The 19,210-nt window shown below is 42.3% G+C and overlaps 1 long non-coding RNA gene across 1 annotated transcript; it reads left to right on the top strand.

Moving 5' to 3' along the window:
- The first annotated feature begins 10,694 nt into the window (after positions 1 to 10,694).
- LOC125262897 lies at positions 10,695 to 11,864 on the top strand. Its single transcript, XR_007183659.1, has 3 exons — positions 10,695 to 11,045; positions 11,424 to 11,522; positions 11,620 to 11,864. It is a non-coding gene; the product is annotated as an uncharacterized LOC125262897 (long non-coding RNA).
- The last annotated feature ends 7,346 nt before the right edge of the window (positions 11,865 to 19,210 follow it).

Below are 19,210 nucleotides of genomic sequence, written 5' to 3'. Positions count from 1 at the left end.
TAACTTTCAATATACTCTCAACATCACTGTACAAAACCTTTATCATAGAGATAAAATCAGGGCAAAAACCAAAAGCTGCCAAGACATCCCATAAATAGTTGTGCTCAACTCGATCGAAAGCTTTTTCTTGATCTAATGACACCAGGCCAAAATCTATGTTGAGACTCTTACCAATGTCCAAAACATCTCTAATGAAAGATATATTATCAAAAATTCGTCTACCCGGCACACAATATGTCTGGTCAGGATGGATCACCTGCTCCAATACTTCTCCCAATCTATTAGCTAGAGCCGTAGAGAGCAATTTATAATCACTGCACAGCAAACTCACAGGTCTCCAGTTTTTTATGTCATTCAGGTCTCCCTTTTTTGGTAACAAAGTGAGGACTGCTCTTCGGCAGCTTATGGGTAATTGCCCACTGGCTAGGCTTTCCCCAAGTACCTCCAACAGATCTGGACCAACTTCTGGCCAAAAGGACTTGTAGAAGTCAGCTGGTAGCCCATCGACTCCAGGCGCTTTGCCACACTCCATACCTTGGAGAGCTTTCTCCAACTCATCCAAGGTTAAGGCTTTGCTGAGTTCAGCATTAGCCTCTTTGGATAGCTGAGGTAGATTCTCAAGGAAGAGATTAACAGCAGTTTGTTGTGTGAGTTCACTTTTGTACAGCTCTTTATAAAAACCAACTGCTCTTCTTCGAATGTCAGAAGGATCTGACAATAAGACTCCAGCATCTGAGCGTAAGGCATGAATAAACCTTCTTTGCCCATTTTTCTTCTCCAAATTAAAGAAAAATTTTGAGGGTGCATCCATTAACTCCACGCTCTGAAAGCGAGACCTGACCAGAGCTCCTTGTGTAACTGTGTCCAGCAATTCAGCTAGTAAATTTTTCTTTTTATTAAAAGTTTCATAAAGGGTCAAATTTCCTGTACTATCAGCAAGCCTCTGAAGCTCTACTAGATCTTTCTCTATTGTTTTCAGGGAATAGGTTATGTCTCTTGTGACGTTGCGAGTATATTGTTGACACAACTGTTTAATCTGTACTTTTACAAAGTCCCACCACTGCCGTAAAGACTGAAAAGAAGACTTCAAAGTTCTAAAATTGTTCCAAAATTCTTTAAACACATCCTTAAAATGTTTATCACATAATAAAGTGTTATTAAAATGCCAGTAGGCACTTTTTGGCTTAATGGAGCTCAAAGACACAACACATCTTATCAAGCTGTGATCAGAAAAGCTTACTGGAACAATTGAACAGCTTCTAAAAAAACTAAGCTGGTGTTTGAAACCATAGAATCTATCCAACCTCGCTAATGAAATTGAGTTGTCATAAGCATGGGCCCATGTATATTGCCTCTGATTACCATTAAAAATCCTCCAAATGTCAACAATCTCATGCGACTTTAATAACTGAATGAGTCGCTTTCGTGAAGGTTCGTGTGGTTCAATGTGATTTCTATCGAAGATATGTTCAGTGCAATTAAAATCCCCACCTAGGAATAATAAATCCTCTGAACTACAATTACCTAAAACATTACTCAGAGTATCTAGAAAGATCATTCGCTCCAATGCATTATTTGGGACATACACACAGATGAAAATAAAGGAGTGATTTTCAAACTGAGCTATAACTTTTAAAAGTCTCCCTTTTATAATTTCCTCTACCTGATAAGAGCAAGGAATGAAGTTCTTAGAAAATAAAATAGCAACTCCACCGCTGGTTGTGGTCAAATGACTTAAAATAGATAAGCCATCGAATTCTCTTGCCCAATCAGAAGTATTTAGAATATCACTGTGTGTTTCTTGAGCAAAAAGAACATCTATTCTCTTCTGTTTAATTATCTCAAATAACTGAAACCTTTTCCTAATATCTCTTGCCCCATTCACATTTAGAGAAGCAACAGAAAATTCCCCCATAAAGGAAAAAAGAAAAAAACATAGCAAGTACAGCCGAAGGAAAAAAATCCCAGAGAGATGATAATTAAGCATTATCATTGCTACTACTGAGTCCTGTTTGAGCATTAAGTTTAGCAAGAATTTTCTTTAGTCGATAGACTTCCTGATTAGTAAAACTTCCATCACCCCTAAAAGCCTTTGCTTTTTCAATAAATTGTGCCACATCAGGAAAATATTCTTCAACTCGCACTTTTCTCGCATTTTTTGTTACTTTGAGAAAAGACTTTATATCGTCCACTGTATAAAGCCGGCTGGAAAAACCACTCTGAGGTAAACTACATGAAACACTACATTCAGAGAAATCGCTTTCACTTTCTGTATCAGTCTGACTCAAGTCACAATTATCCATTCTTTTAGCCTGTTTGCCAATATGATGTTGCTTTAACCTTCTCTTTTGAGGCGTTTTAAAAGCACAATCATCTAAATCCATAACGGAACACTGATTCTGCTCTATATTGTCTGAAAGAGGTTGTTCAATAGCTACAGCAGGGCCGTCACCGTTCCGCGACTCGTTCTCCTGGCCCGCTGACTGAACGCTCACTGCGGATGATTTATCTTTCTCCGCAAAAGCGGCAACAACACTCTCCTCTTCAATGGGCTTATCTGTCGGCAAAACTCCTACTACTCTTTCAGTATCTGCTATTGGTACCAAATTTTGAACTGAGCTCGTTCCAGGCGCCTCAACAACAATAGGCAGAGCAGTAGTAGCATTTTGCATATCTTCAACGCGGGCGTCGTCATTCTTCTCACCGTCAGCCGGTGGATGACTATTAGCAGGATTATTCAGTTTGGCCGGACAAGCGCGGATAAGATGCCCTGTCTCGCCACAACCAAAACATCTCATACCATTTGTTGTAACAAAAATGACATAATTGAACTCGTCATGACGAAAGTTTAAAGACAGATCTAAATCATCAAGGTTATCTTGTAGAATCATATAGACGTAACGCCTAAATGACACAACATGCTTCAAAAGTGGGGACTTACATCCAATTGGAATCATCTTAATCGGGGAAACTATTTTTCCATAGCGAGTAAGCATTTTGGTCAAAACTTCATTTGAAATGAAAGGTGGTACATTTGATAGAATTACCTTCTTCGAGGGGGTGGAAAGAGGGAGAACCGGAGTAAAAATGTCATTAATCACTATCCCACTTTCTACCAACAGGTTCGCTAAATCAATTGTCTTCAAAAACACAACAATAGCGCTGTTCATACGAGACGCGGATATAATATTCTCAGGCCCAATCACTTCTCCAATAGCCAGGCTACATTCCTCTACACTTATAGCTGAGTCTACCTTAACACCATGGCGGCGCGTCAGAAAATCAAAACTCGCGCTGTCTGAGGCAGCCATGCCCCCCAAACAAAACCGAGGGCAAAGCCCTGGTATACTATACCCTCCTTGTCAACCCCCAAGAAACTAATACGGGAAAAAAAAAGATAGAAAAGAAAGAAAATATGAAACACTCGTACCTGACACACCACACCAGTCAAACGCTCACACTCAAAGCTCCGCCCACTCACTCAGCACATGCGCACAGAGAGAGAGAGAGAGAGAGAGAGAGAGAGCCCTCTTTGAGCCACATTGAGAAACTTTGTTATATTTTAGGAGAGAAAGAGAAGTGTGTCCACCTGGCAGCAGAGTATTGTTATGACAGAGACACCGGAGGCAGAGATGAAAGCAATGTTACAGTTTATTGAAATGATCAGCAGTGAGACAGGTGAGTTGACTGGTGAAAGAGAAGATCTTGAAGGTGAATGAGAGGTAATACTGTCCTTTTCTTTATGATGCAGATGAAACTGGAGGGAGACGCTGGAGCTGGCAGACGAACACACTCACACACAGGCAGGTAAGCACACGAGGAGATCCGAAGACGATGGAGACAAAGGAGACAATGGAGATAGGTAAGTATCACTTTGGAGTCCTTGAAGGTAAGCGTACAACAGGTTGTAACACAAACGAGACCGGACGATGAGTGTGTGTGAGTGTGTGGTATTTAACTGTGTGCTGATGACTGCGGTGATGATGTGCAGGTGGCGGTGATTAGTAGACTGGTGATTGAGTGCGTGGATACGGGAGTGAGGTGGAACCTGACGTGTCTGTGACAGTACCCCCCCTCCCACGGCCCGCTCCAGAGGGCCGTGGACCCCGACGTCGTGGTGGTCGTCCTCGAGGTCGTGGGGCAGGTCTGTCTGGGTGGTTGGTGTGGAAGGTCTGTAACAGAGCTGGATCAAGGATATCATTCTTGGGAACCCATGAGCGTTCTTCGGGACCGTAGCCCTCCCAGTCCACCAGATACTCTAAAAGACCACCACGGTGCCGGGAGTCCAGAATCTCACGTACAACGTAGGCTGTTCCATCATCCAGAATGAGTGGAAGGGGGGGCTCGACGGCTGCCACGTCAGGTTCTGTGGGAGGAAGAACAGAAGGGTGGTGAGGCTTTAATAGTGAAACATGGAAAGTTGGGTGAATTCTCTTGTATTGTGCTGGGAGTTGTAACCGGTAAGTGACAGGGTTGATCTGTTGAAGGAGGGTGAACGGGCCAATGAAGCGGGGACTCAGCTTCTTGCAGGGCAGGCGCATCTTGATGTCTCTGATGGACAGCCAGACCTTCTGCCCCGGTTGGTAGTTTGGAGCGTGGGAGCGCCGAAGGTCGGCTGTCGTCTTGCGCCTGCGCAGGGCTCTCTGCAGCTGGTGGTGAGCTGAGTCCCATACCCTCTCGCTCTCCCGGAACCAGTAGTCGACAGCAGGAACGTTGGAGGGTTCCCCGTCCCAGGGGAACAGTGGGGCTGGAAGCCGAGCACGCATTGGAAAGGTGTTAATCCTGTTGTGGCTTGGCGGAGGGAGTTCTGGGCGTACTCGGCCCAGCCCAGGTACTGGTTCCAGGAGTCCTGGTGGCCGTGACAGAAGGTACGCAGGAAGCGGCCAATCTCCTGGATCTTCCGTTCCGTCTGCCCGTTCGACTGAGGATGGTATCCAGACGACAGACTGACGGTCACACCCAGGAGGGAGAAGAAAGCCTTCCATACCCGCGAGACGAATTGTGGTCCTCTGTCTGAGACTATGTCTTCGGGGATTCCGTAGTGACAGAAGACATGGTTGAACATCAATTCTGCTGTGGCCATAGCTGTTGGTAGACCCTCCAGGGGAATAAGACGGCAGGCTTTAGAGAAGCGGTCTACGACGACCAGAATGCAGGTGTTACCATCAGACTCGGGGAGATCAGTGACAAAATCTACTCCCAGGTGTGACCAGGGTCTCTCAGGAACGGGCAGAGGATGGAGCTTGCCGGTGGGAAGATGGCGTGGGCTCTTGGAGATGGTGCACTCCCTGCAGCCCTGCACGTACCTCCTGACATCGTTGGCCATGTTTGGCCACCAGAAGCGCTGTTTGAGCAGCGAGAGGGTTTCATTGACCCCCGGGTGACCAGTGCCAAGTGAAGTGTGAACGGAGTGCAGAAGTGGAGTGCGTCGTGTCCTGGTGATGTAGCGCAAGCCCTGGGGACAACCCGGAGGAGTGCGTGAGGAGGCATTGGAGGAGGGTAAGGTCTCTTCTGACCATTCGATGGGGCTGACGAAAATAGATTCAGGTAGGATGGTTTCGGGTTCTTCATTCTTTTCCTCCAGGGCGTGGAGACGAGAGAGAGCATTGGCTTTCAGGTTCTTAGAGCCAGGTCGGTATGAGATGGTGAAATGGAATCTTGAGAAGAATAAAGCCCAACAGGCTTGGCGAGGGCTGAGTCGTTTGGCGGCTTTCAGATATTCGAGGTTCTTGTGGTCGGTGAGTACTTGGAAAGGATGATTGGCCCCCTCCAACCAATGCCTCCATTCCTCAAGGGCGAGTTTCACAGCCAAGAGTTCACGGTCCCCAATGTCATAGTTCACCTCCGCCGGGTTGAGCTTGCGGGAGAAGAAGGCTCATGGATGGAGCCTACTTGGATTCCCCTGCTGCTGTGATAGGACCGCTCCCACTCCTGTGGTGGAGGAATCCACTTCCACGACGAATGGTAGGTCCGGGTTGGGGTGGACGAGGAGGGGAGCGGTGGTGAAGGCCTTCTTGAGCGTTTCAAAAGCTTCTGTGGCAGGTTGGGACCAGGACAGAGACTTGGGCTGCTTACGGAGGAGGTTGGTGAGTGGGCTGACGATGGTACTGTAGTTCTTGATGAATCGATGGTAGAAATTGGAGAAACCAAGGAATCGTTGGAGTTCTTTTATGGTGCTTGGAGCTGGCCAGTTCTGGATGGCAGATACCTTCCCCTCGTCCATCCGGATGCCACTGTGATCAATCACATATCCCAGGAAGTGGACAGAGGGCTGGTGGAATGAGCACTTCTCTGCTTTCAGGAACAGATGGTATTGCCGTAAGCGTTGGAGGACCTCCGCAACGTGGTGGCGATGTTTGTCCAAGCTCCGGGAGTAAATAAGGATGTCATCGATATAGACCAACACGAACTTGTGGAGAAACTCCCGGAGCACCTCATGGATGAACTCCTGGAATATGGAGGGGGCGTTGACCAGGCCATACGGCATCACGAGGTATTCGTAGTGACCGGTGGGCGTGACGAAGGCGGTCTTCCACTCGTCCCCCTCGCGTATCCGGATGAGGTTGTACGCGCTGCGGAGGTCCAGCTTGGTGAACAGTGGCACCGCGGAGATGTTCCAGGGCCGCTGGGATGAGGGGAAGTGGGTACCGGAATTTGACTGATTTTGTTGAGTGACCGGTAATCGATGCAGGGCCGCAAGCCTCCGTCCTTCTTGGCCACGAAGAAGAAGCTTGAAGCAGCAGGGGAAGTAGACGGGCGGATGTATCCTTGGTTAAGGGCCTCTTTGATGTATTCCTCCATGGCCTTCTCCTCCGGCACTGATAGGGGGTAGATGCGTCCCCTAGGCACTGGCTCACCCGGTAACAGATCAATTGCACAGTCCCATGGCCGGTGTGGAGGAAGCTTGGAGGCGCGTTGCGGGCAGAAGACGTCGCTGAAGGGGGCGTAATCGGGAGGTATGTCGATGGAGCGTTTTTCCACAGGGCTCTCGATGGAAGTAGCATTGATGGAGAGGTTCTGGGATGGAGGAGATCTTGGAACAGGAAGGTCTGGAAAACAGCTGGAGAAACAGTGGTCGCCCCACTTCAGGACTTCGCCCGTGCGCCAGGAGATGGTGGGATGATGGAGTTCCAGCCACGGGCGCCCTAGAACCACGTCAGCGGTGGACTCCTCCAGAACCAGCAGATGGATGAGTTCTTGATGGAAGATACCCACTTGTAATTGAAGGGGTCCAGCGACACGGCGAACCGTCTTACGGCTCAGGGGTTTGCCCGTGATGGACTTGATCTGATAGTGAGTCGGAGACGGCGAGGTCTTGAGCCCGAGGTGTCGACAGAGGGCGCCGGAGATTAAGTTTCCTGCTGACCCTGAATCGAGGAGTGCCACCACTGGAATGGAAACATCAGCAGCAGTAAGGTTTACAATTGTAGTGAGTGGTTTCATGTTCTGGATAGAGGGAATGATAGCACTCACCACGGGTCGAGGAGGACGGGTTGGGCATGCAGAGATGACATGCCCAGGTAATCCACAATACAAGCACAGATTCAGGGTCAGCCTTCTTTGTCTTTCTGTGGGTGACAAACGGGAGTTATCCAATTGCATTGGTTCGATGGCTGGTTCTGGAGAGCTGACGGGTTCGGACCGACGGAGGAGAGTGCTGGTTAGTGGCTGGCCCTGGTGCTCACGGAGACACGACTGCATACGAGAACCCACTCGGATGGCGAGCTGGATGAAACGTTCGAGTCCTATGGAGTCCTCGTATGCAGCGAGATGCAGCTGCACGTTGGGCTCCAGACCTTGTCGGAAGGTGGTGATGAGGGCTTGTTCATTCCATCCGCTGGTTGCGGCGAGCGTTCGGAACTGCAAGGCATAATCGTTAACAGTATTGTTTCCTTGTTTTAAATTATACAATTTCTCACCAGTGGTAGAATCAGTCAGGGGTTTTCCAAAAACTTCTCTGAAGTGAGAAACGAAAGCAGCATAGGATCTGATAACTGGTCCTTTCTGAGTCCAGAGAGAATCCGCCCATTGGAGGGCCTTACCCTGCAGTTGAGAAATCACGAACGCTATTTTCGCCGTGTCTGTGGGATAGAAGTGCGGCTGCATCTCCAGGACCAACTCACACTGAAGGAGGAATCTGCTGCAGTCCTCCGCCGATCCTGAGAAGGGCGCCGGTTTGGCCATGGGACTGGCGGTGCACATAGGAGAAGCAGCGGTGATGGTGGATGCGGAAGCAGCCGCGGCGGTGGATACAGGTGACGGTGACGGTGGTTGTGGAGTGAGTGCTCGTCGCAATGCGTCCACGAGCTCTTGAAACGGATCGTGATGGCTCATGCTGATCGATAGTTGTTATGGTCCGGTCTTCTGTTATGACAGAGACACCGGAGGCAGAGATGAAAGCAATGTTACGGTTTATTGAAATGATCAGCAGTGAGACAGGTGAGTTGACTGGTGAAAGAGAAGATCTTGAAGGTGAATGAGAGGTAATACTGTCCTTTTCTTTATGATGCAGATGAAACTGGAGGGAGACGCTGGAGCTGGCAGACGAACACACTCACACACAGGCAGGTAAGCACACGAGGAGATCCGAAGACGATGGAGACGAAGGAGACAATGGAGATAGGTAAGTATCACTTTGGAGTCCTTGAAGGTAAGCGTACAACAGGTTGTAACACAAACGAGACCGGACGATGAGTGTGTGTGAGTGTGTGGTATTTAACTGTGTGCTGATGACTGCGGTGATGATGTGCAGGTGGCGGTGATTAGTAGACTGGTGATTGAGTGCGTGGATACGGGAGTGAGGTGGAACCTGATGTGTCTGTGACAAGTATGTGTCCTCCTGTCATATTATGAGGGACAAAGAATAAACCCTCTCCTTTCATTTTTTTTTTTTTCTTTTCAATCTCATTACTGCTCTCTGTATTTATTTACCATCTTTTTTTTTTGTTTTTTTGTTTTTTTTGTTTTTTTTTCTTACCACTTGTTAAATTATATGATAACATATACAATATAGCCATGCATGTATATATATTTCTTTTTTCTCTTCTTCCTTTTATTTTATTTAATTATCAATCTATACCTGTATAACCTATTACATGTTTATTGCCTTGGCAACATTGTATCATAACACAGCCATGCCAATAAAGCCGAATTGAATTGAATTGAATTGAATTGAATTGAATTGAATTGAATTGAATTGAATTGAATTGAATTGAATTGAATTGAATTGAATTGAATTGAATTGAATTGAATTGAATTGAATTGAATTGAATTGAATTGAATTGAATTGAATTGAATTGAATTGAATTGAATTGAATTGAATTGAATTGAATTGAATTGAATTGAATTGAAGAGAGAGAGAGAGAGAGAGAGAGAGAGAGAGAGAGAGAGAGAGAGAGAGAGAGAGAGAGAGAGAGAGAGAGAGAGAGAGAGAGAGAGAGGGGTCGTCTCCAGTGTTACCTTAATCTAAACAGAGAGTACAGTCTGGCTGAATATCTCACCTCTGTCAGAAATACAACACAAAGGAATTTATTAACCAAGTACAGACTTAGTGACCACCAGCTGGCCATAGAAAGAGGGCGACACAAGAAGACATGGTTACCCAAAGAAGATCGAGTCTGTAATGAATGTAGATCAGGGGCAGTTGAGACGGAGGCACACTTCCTCATCCACTGTGATAAATACACAACCTTAAGAGAGTCACTGTACTGTCAAATACAGAATATTATCCCAGAGTTCCAGTCACTCCACGAAACTGACAAACTGAAAATATTAATTGGTGAAGGACCTTCTTCCACTTTAGTAGCACACCATATTTATAATTGCCACAAACTAAGAGGTACTGAGTGAACACAACCATATTATATGAATGCATTAGTTATTATTGATGCCAATGTCATTCTTTAATTATTGATTAGCTAATAAGGAACTATCTTTGTCCTAAATTTGATATTACTTACTGATCAGTAAGTAATATCAAATTTAGGACAAAGATAGTTCCTTATTAGCTAATCAATAATTAAAGAATGACATTGGCATCAATAATAACTAATAGGTAACTATGAGAAATTATAAAGAATTACTAATTAATTACTAATCACAACATTAAAGTGTTTGAGATGTGAGCAATTGTCTTTTTTTACTCTCAGTGTGGTCATAAAATGCATCATTAATTACTCAAGTGTTACCATCACTATGCAGGAACTACTAGTATCAGGACCATTATTTTAAAGTGAAAACCATGTTTTTCATTTAAAATAATGGTGCAGACACTATAGTTCATCTCAACATCGTCAAAAATGCATCGCTAATTAATCAAGTACCTAGTCATTTTCTTCAAGAACTACTACTGATCAGGACCATTATTTTAAAGTGAAAAACATGTTTTTCACTTTAAAATAATGGTTTGTGATCAGTAGTAGTTCCTGCATAGTGACTAGCTAACACTTGAGTAATAATGATGCATTTTATGATTATATTCAAAGTAAAAATTATGACTGATTACATCTCAGACACATGCTAATGTTCTTTACAATTTGTCCATTAGTTAATAGTTATTAATGATGGTAATGTCATTAGGTAATTACTGATTAGTTAATAAGGAACTATCTTCTAAATTTGATATTACTTACTGATTAGTTAAACTTGATTCTATAGTAGTTAATAGTAGTAGCTGAAGTGTTAATGTAGATCTACTCATTAGTCCTGCATTACTTCCTGCATAGTTACTTATTAATGACAGACCATTATTCTAAAGTGTTACCCTATCCTCACATTTATAGGCTGCAGTAGATCACCATGTTAAGTTTTCACCATACTGCAATTATGCCTCATTTGCCAATAGAATATGAATTGTTAGGTGTGGTCACTGGTGTGGAATTGCTTGTTGTGTAAGTAATGATGACAAAACAAACTCATTCTGCTCGATCAATTATGCAATGCTATTTTTTTTTCAGGAACACTGTTGAAGTACTTTGGAGCACAACCAACTCTACCCGCCCCTGATGTTTCAAGTGTCAGTGCCTCCACAGCTGATGATACAGCAGGTGAGGTTTTTCTGGTTTTTCATTGAGGCAAATGGTTACATAGCCTGTTAATATGACATGACACATTTAACATAGCTGTTTGTTTGTTTGTTTGTTTGTTTGTTTGTTTGTTTGTTTGTTTGTTTGTTTGTTTGTTTGTTTGTTTGTTTGTTTGTTTGTTTGTTTGTTTGTTTGTTTGTTTGTTTGTTTGTTTGTTTGTTTGTTTGTTTGTTTGTTTGTTTGTTTGTTTGTTTGTTTGTTTGTTTGTTTGTTTGTTTGTTTGTTTGTTTGTTTGTTTGTTTGTTTGTTTGTTTGTTTGTTTGTTTGTTTGTTTGTTTGTTTGTTTGTTTGTTTGTTTGTTTGTTTGTTTGTTTGTTTGATTTGATTTGATCATTGCAGGTTCATCCACTGCAGAGTTACAAGCACCTGAAAGTGACGAGCAGTTACAAGCACTTACATTCACTGATACATCAGTTTCAACCTCAGCCGGCATGACAGGTCAGTTAATCTAACAGTTTTTGTTTTGTGTTAGCTTTACTGTAAAATGTCCTGTGTTATGTTACAATTTTATTTTTTAAATCTAATGTCCCTACAGGTCCTTCTACATCTGCACCCACTACTATAGATTTCCCATCCACTCCCTCAACAAGCTCCAGCTATCAAGATAGATCAACAGCTCCTCCAGTTGACCCAGTTGAATGGTCAGAATTCCTGTCAGACTCAGAAAGGACTGATCTGGTAAAAAGAGGGCCAGTGCCAATAAGTGACACCTTCACCTTCCCCAAGAAATCAGATGGACGAAGCTTTCACTACCACTATACATACAGACAATTAGTTAATGGGGAGAAAAAAAAAAAAGAAAAAAAAAAAGGGAAAAAAAAAAAAAAAAAAAAAAAAAATCAAGCGAAGCCGGTTAATTTATTAAAAAAAAATAAAAAAAAAAAAGATGGGTTTACTGCTTCTGTTGCAAATTATTCTCGAAGAAGTCCACAAAACTGTCAACAGAGGGACAGCGTGATTGGGTAAATGTAGGTGCTTTGCTGAAACAGCATGAGAATAGTCCAGATCATTGCAATAATATGGTGAAGTGGAAAGACTTTGCCCTCCATCTTTCTAAGCAGAAGACTATTGATGCAACAGAAATGGCCCTTTTGGAGGCAGAAAAAAATCGTTGGAGAGATGTTCTCATCCGTTTGATTAGTATCATTCAGTCTTTGGCAGAGAGGAATCTTGCACTCAGGGGGTCTGTCGATACTTTGCATCAGGCCAACAATGGGAACTTCCTTAAAGAGGTGGAACTGATAGCAAAATTTGACCCTGTGTTAAAAGACCACATCAGACGAATTGATAGTGGAATGCAGCACAACACGTACCTAGGTAAGACTATCCAGAATGAGCTGATAGAGTGTGTCAGTGACAAAATAATTGAGGTAATGGTGGCAGAAATCAAGGAACTGCAAATATTATTCAATTATTTTAGACTGTACACCTGATGTTAGTCACCATGAACAAATGTCTGTTGTGGTGCGCACAGTCACTCTGGGCAAAACACCAGAAATAAAAGAGCACTTTTTAGGATTTCTGATAGCTCCAGAATCCACTGGCCTGGGTTTGTCCAGTCTAATTCTTAACAGGCTTGAGGAATTGAACATCCCTTTTCAGGATTGTCGGGGGCAGTCCTATAACAATGGGGCTAATATGAAGGGAAAAAACAAAGGTGTGCAGGCTAGACTATTGGTTAAAAATCCAAGAGCTTTTTATGTGCCTTGCAGTTCTCATACTCTAAATCTGACTATGTCAGATGCAGCTAAAGCATCAACGGATGCTTCTTGTTTTTTTGGAAATGTGGAGAAGGTGTACAATTTGTTCGCTGGGTCCACTCAAAGGTGGGCCATCTTATGGAAGTTTGTTGACCTCACCCTCAAGTCCTTGAGTGAGGAAAGCCGGATAAAAAGCGTTGAAGCTTTGCGCTACCAGTCAGAGGTGGTGAGGGAAGCCCTGCTAGAAGTTAGAAATAAAGCGACTGACCCTGTAGTGGCTGTTGAAGCCAACTCCCTTGCAGAAGAAATAGGTTCATTTAGATTTCAGATTTGTTGTGTTGTCTGGTATGACATTTTGTCTAAAATTAACATCACTAGCAAGCTTCTACAGTCAACCAACATGCAGCTTGATGTAGCTGTTAACCTTGTACAAAAGAACAAAGCCAAACTCATCAGTTACCGAAAAACAGGCTTCTGTGATGCACAGACATCTGCAAAAGAAATTTGTGAGCAGATGAACACAGAAGCAGTGCTGAAAGAAAAGCGATTGCATTCTACAAAAAGGCACTTTGCCTATGAGGCTGCAGATGAGCCAATAGTGGATGCTATGAAGAGGCTAGAAGTGTCCTTTTTTAATGCTGTAGTGGACTGTAGCATTCAGTCGTTGGAGGATAGATTTAAGTCTCTAAGTGAGGTTAAAGAAAACTTTGGAGTGCTGCTCAATTTTAGGGAGCTAGATCGGAAGGTCCGGAGGGAACAATGTGAGCTTCTTGGGGAAAAACTCTCTTGTGGAGAGGAGGCTGATATTGATGGTAGCGCACTGGCTGTAGAGATTGAGAGTCTTCCTGAACTTCCCCAAACTATGATGACCGCCCTTGAGCTCCTCACATACCTCTCACAAAATGAGATGTGTGAGCTTTACCCAAATCTTTGGGTAGCTCTCAGGATAGCCTGCATTCTGCCTGTGACAGTTGCCTCAGCAGAGAGGAGCTTTTCCAAGCTCAAATTGATTAAAACATACTTGAGATCATCAATAGCCCAGGAAAGACTAAGTGGACTTGCAGTTATTAGTATTAATAACAAAGTTGGCCAAGCAATACCATACAATGATGTCATCAGTGACTTTGCCTCCAGAAAAGCTAGGAAGGAAAGATTTTGAGGTCATTGTTGTACAATTGCCATTGTTGAACCCTTGCTATTCTTATGTTTCTAATTTATCTATTTTTTTGTAACATTATATTTTTGATTATATTAATGTTTGTCTATTTTGGTTTTATTTAAAAGATTGCACATTTAATGCACATTTGCATTTGCTAATTATTTATTTCATGTTTTGTGACAGTTTGTATACAGAAGTTTAAGAATAAAGTATTTTAAGTATCGATTTTTTTATTATTTATTTTGTATTAATACATAACCTCACTGTATTCATTTATAATGTAACATTATAGTGTGACAATTGAGTCAATAATCTTCAACCACAGGTGACTTCACGTGGTGGGAGGGGGGCCCCCAAATCAAATGCTGCTTAGGGACCCCAAGAGGCTCGGGCCGGCACTGGTTGCCTTGACAACGTTCTGAACAGACGCACTAGATATGAGCTCCTATTAATTCACAAAAGTACTGCTGTTAATTGAGGTAAAAACTCACAAAACCTATGTTTAACACTTATGGAAATATAAAACTATAGAAACGACGCAATAATTTTCAGTCGTTTCATTAAAAGAGCCGCAACTGCGATTTATAGTAACAGTGTAACAGTGGCCGAGAGAGAGCGCCGGCGCTACAGCTGCAGCCATATAACAGACGGCGATCATCAGCGCAAACACAAGACGAGACAAAGACATCAAAACAAGGCAATACAGTACATCATTAAGAAGATTTTTGTTATATATATATATATATATATATATATATATATATATATATATATATATATATATATATATATATATATATATATATATATATATATATATATATATATATATATATATATATATATAACAAAAATCTTCTTAATAATATATTATATATTACTTTGTTATTTTTTAACAACTGCCAGCACCGTAAATCTCAACTGTCAATAACAGACGCTTTCAGCGGTTGCCATGAAGATCATTTATCCTGCCGACATTAAAGGAGATCAAAGAAAAGTGTTCAAACAGTCACTGTTACATGAACACCCTGAATCTCTTTACGTTGATATGACATCTCAAGAAAAGAGGACAAATCTGATTTTCTATACAGAGAGGAAGCACATTTGGAAAAGTGCTATTAGTAACTTCTTCCCATACACTAAAAAGAGGGGAATCTGTAAAGGTTGTCAAATCAGTGTTTTTGAATCAGCTGACCACTCCTCACAGATCCAAACCATCAATCTGTACAACACTGGAATGGTCTTAATTCAAGGGAATGAAGCTAGTCTCCAAGCTTTTGAAAAATCATTTCCCCTTTTAAAACAGACAGTTGAGAAAGAAACAGCTTGCACTATTGAGGAGGAATCTGAAGAGGAGAATGGACTGATGGCCTACCCTCCTGCTCCATTTGATGAACTGATGATCCAGCAGGACACACACACATCCAGTTATCTCCACTGTCTCCCCGAGAAAATGGCTCTTCTAGAGATGGAGCTGTCAGAATTAAAACAGCTCATTCTTAGCCGCCCAAATGAACTAACTATCAAAAATCTTCAGGCCGAAATATAAAGGATTTGCACAACATCAACATGAAGATTAAGGCTGAAATGTCAAAAATGAAAGAGGACTCAATACAGAGAGAAAGAAAGTTAGAGAGAAACATCCAAGAGTTAAAAGAAAAGCTGGAAGAACAGACTGTGATGTGTTTACAGCTTAAAAACAAGGAAAGTGAATCTCCCAACAACAACTCCAGCACTGAATGTGATTCACAACCCCATCAAGAAGTGACGTCACACGGCTCTTCACCTCCAGACACAGTGAATGTCCATGTGAAGGACCTCACTCACACACAGCCACTCTCCCACAGAACACCAGTGGTTCTTCTGATGGATTTGATTGGGAAAAACATAGAACCAGAGAAACTGCTCCCCAGACAGCGAGTTCTAGTGCTCCACTGCAGAAACACAGAACGTGCTCATGAACTGCTCACTAAAGAGGAACTTGGCAGTCCTCAATGCATCATCATCCATTCAGGCACGAACGACCTCCACAGTCTAAATGAAGGCACAGCCAATGCTATGTATGAGATGGCAAAGAAAGCCTCACAGACATTCCCCGCTACACGTGTGCTGGTCTCCACTCTGCTCCCATGGCTCGACGTCCCTCCCTCTGTGATTGATCAGATCAATGAAGAGGTCCGTCACACCTGTTCCTGCCTGCCCAACGTGCACTTAGCCCATCATAGTTCTATAAGACCATGGCACCTGCATGACGGTCTCCACCTGAATCAGGATGGAGTCAGGATTTTTGCAAAAGCTATCAAGGAGGTTGCCCTTGGACGCTTCCCAACTGGCTATAGAGGAACAAAAAGAAATCAGATGAGAATGCAGCCGTTTGATCCATCTGGACCTTCACCTCACTCAAGGCCACCACAAGACCTCCAGAGACGACCTACGACTTCACGATGGTCTCACAGACAACAAGAGAGACGACCCTACGCTGAAGCCCCACCCCAGCGCCATCCACCTGGGCTGCCCCAGCAGACACGGACCTACGCCCAGGTAGTTTCACGACATCAGCCGCCCTCATCCTCCGCTCATGAACTCTCCTCCAGTGATGTGGGGGAAATTAAACGACTGCTAAGTCTCCTGTGCAACAAAATGTTAAACTAAAACGCACAAGATCTATTTAAACCACAGCTGATGAAATAATATTTAGAATTGTTTAATTAACATTCACAACACAATGATTATTATCATTACATTTACATTTATTCATTTGGCAGACGCTTTTATCCAAAGCGACTTACAAGTGAGGAATACAACAAGCGAGTCGTCATGACGAGGCAAATAGACAAGAAGTGCTCATAATACAAGTTATAGGCAGTGCTCAGATTATCCTAAGCTACAATAGAGAGGGATTAGAGGAAGTGAAAGGATAGGAATAAGAAGGTTGTTGTTTTTTTTGTTTTTTTTTGTTTTTTTTAAGATGAGGTTAAGTGCTCACGAAAGAAATGGGTTTTCAGCTGTCTTTTGAATATTGCCAGGGATTCTGCATTCCGGATGAAGGCAGGAAGATCATTCCACCAGCAAGGGACAGTGAATGAGAATGTTCTGGAAAGTGATTTTGTGCCTCTCTGTGATGGTACCACAAGCCTTCGCTCCTTTAATGAGCGCAGGTTTCTGGTAGGAGTGTAGACTCGTAAGAGTGAGTGGAAGTAGGAGGGTGCTGAGCCTGTGGTGGATCTGTAAGCAAGCGTCAACGCCTTGAATTTGATGCGAGCAGCAAGTGGTAGCCAGTGTAGAGAGATGAAGAGAGGCGTGACGTGGGCTCTTTTGGGCTCGTTGAAGACGAGACATGCTGCTGCGTTCTGAATCATTTGCAGAGGCTTGATTGTGCATGATGGCAGTCCAGCCAGAAGTGCATTGCAGTAATCAAGCCTAGAAATGACCAGAGCCTGGACCAGAAGTTGTGTTGCATGTTCTGTTAGAAAGGGCCTGATTTTCCTGATGTTGTATAGTGCAAATCTGCATGACCAAGCTGTCTTTGCAATGTGGTCTTTGAAGGTCAGTTGATCATCAAGGATTACTCCAAGATTTCTGGCCGAATTTGATGGGGTAATTGAGGATGTGCCTAGCTGGATGCTGAAATCGTGATTTAGAGTCGGATTGGCAGGGAAGACGAGAAGCTCAGTCTTAGCCAGGTCATTATTCTATTTGTTTATATATTTAAATAATTATTCACAAAGATTTATTTTCAACTTAACCGGTTTTACTACTGTTATACATACTTTAATATTACTATTATTTTCTTTTTGAATATTTAAATTTTACTCAATTAACACAACATAATGGTTATCACAACATAATGGTTAAAAAAAAAAAAAAGTGATTTATTATTATTTGTCTATTTTATTCATTATTCATATTTAAGATTTATTTTCAACTGAATCAGTTTTATTACTGTTATACCTGCTCTACTGTTACTATTACTTACTTAACTTACTAATTTAATTTAATTTAATTTAATTTAATTTGTTCTTGGTTTTGCCTTCAGATAAACAGCAGTTTTTTAATCTCTGATCATATAAAATGTTAAACATTAGCTTTTGGAATATTCAGCGTTTGTGCTCTAAAACATTTGGATTAAAAAGCACAAACACAGATTTCTTGAATAGCATCAGAAACGTTGACATATTAGTTCTAATTGAAACATGGTGTAGATCAGATGTGTCCACTCAGTGTCCTGCAGGTTACTCTGAAATCATAGTGCCCTCATGGAAACTCAACTCAATACATCGTGGCAGAGATTCCGGAGGTTTAGTTATATGGATAAAAAATTATCTTGCCCCTTTTACATCACCAGTACAGCAAGGCAAAAATCACATATGGTTCAAATTGGATAAAAACTTTGGAATTCTGGATAAAGACCTTTTTATCTGTGGAATTTATATTCCTCCATCAGAATCTCCATACTACGACGATGAAATATTTCACACTTTACAGGGAGAAATTTATCAATATCAAACTCAGGGGAAAATTTTACTATGTGGAGATTTAAATGCTCGAACTGGTTTAGAACCAGATTACATTGATAATTCAGGAGATAAACATCTGTTCACACAAATACCCCAAGACCTCTTTAATACCCTACCTAGAAGAAATAACCAGGATACTGGAGTTAATAGACATGGGAAGGAGATAGCTCACCTTTGTCAAACTTTAGGCCTTTATATCCTGAATGGTAGAATCAAAGAAGATTCCTGTGGACACTTTACCTATGGCTCAAATCTTGGGAACAGTGTTGTAGATTATGCCATATCAAATATAATCCCCTCCTATTTCAGTGCGTTTACCATCAAAGCTCAGTCACCCTCATCAACGTGATAAACTCAAATGAAATAGTCAATTCCATAACATTGTTTAGCAATTCAACATTTGATATTAATCGGAAGGGAATTGACTTGGCAATTAAACATATTAATAACATTTTTGAAAATATAGCAAAAAAAGCTCATTTAAATAAAATGACACCATATAAACACAAAAAAAGCATTAAACAAAAACCTTCTGAAAAATGGTTTGACCATGACTGTAAAACCATTAGACAAGAGCTACGATTCATTTCAAATCAAAAACACAAAGATCCAGTCAACACTGAGTTGCACTTAAAACATTCAGAACTTCTGAAACAATACAAAAAAAACACACTGAGACAGAAGAAACTGGATTATTACAACAACACGCTTCAAAAGATTGAAAACACAATTGATCAGGGCCAGTTCTGG

The sequence above is a fragment of the Megalobrama amblycephala genome, linkage group LG1 (genome assembly GCF_018812025.1).
Source record: "Megalobrama amblycephala isolate DHTTF-2021 linkage group LG1, ASM1881202v1, whole genome shotgun sequence".
NCBI lineage: Eukaryota > Metazoa > Chordata > Actinopteri > Cypriniformes > Xenocyprididae > Megalobrama > Megalobrama amblycephala.
The sequence above is the reverse complement of the archived record's forward strand: the minus strand, read 5'-3'. Positions and strand labels throughout refer to the sequence as shown.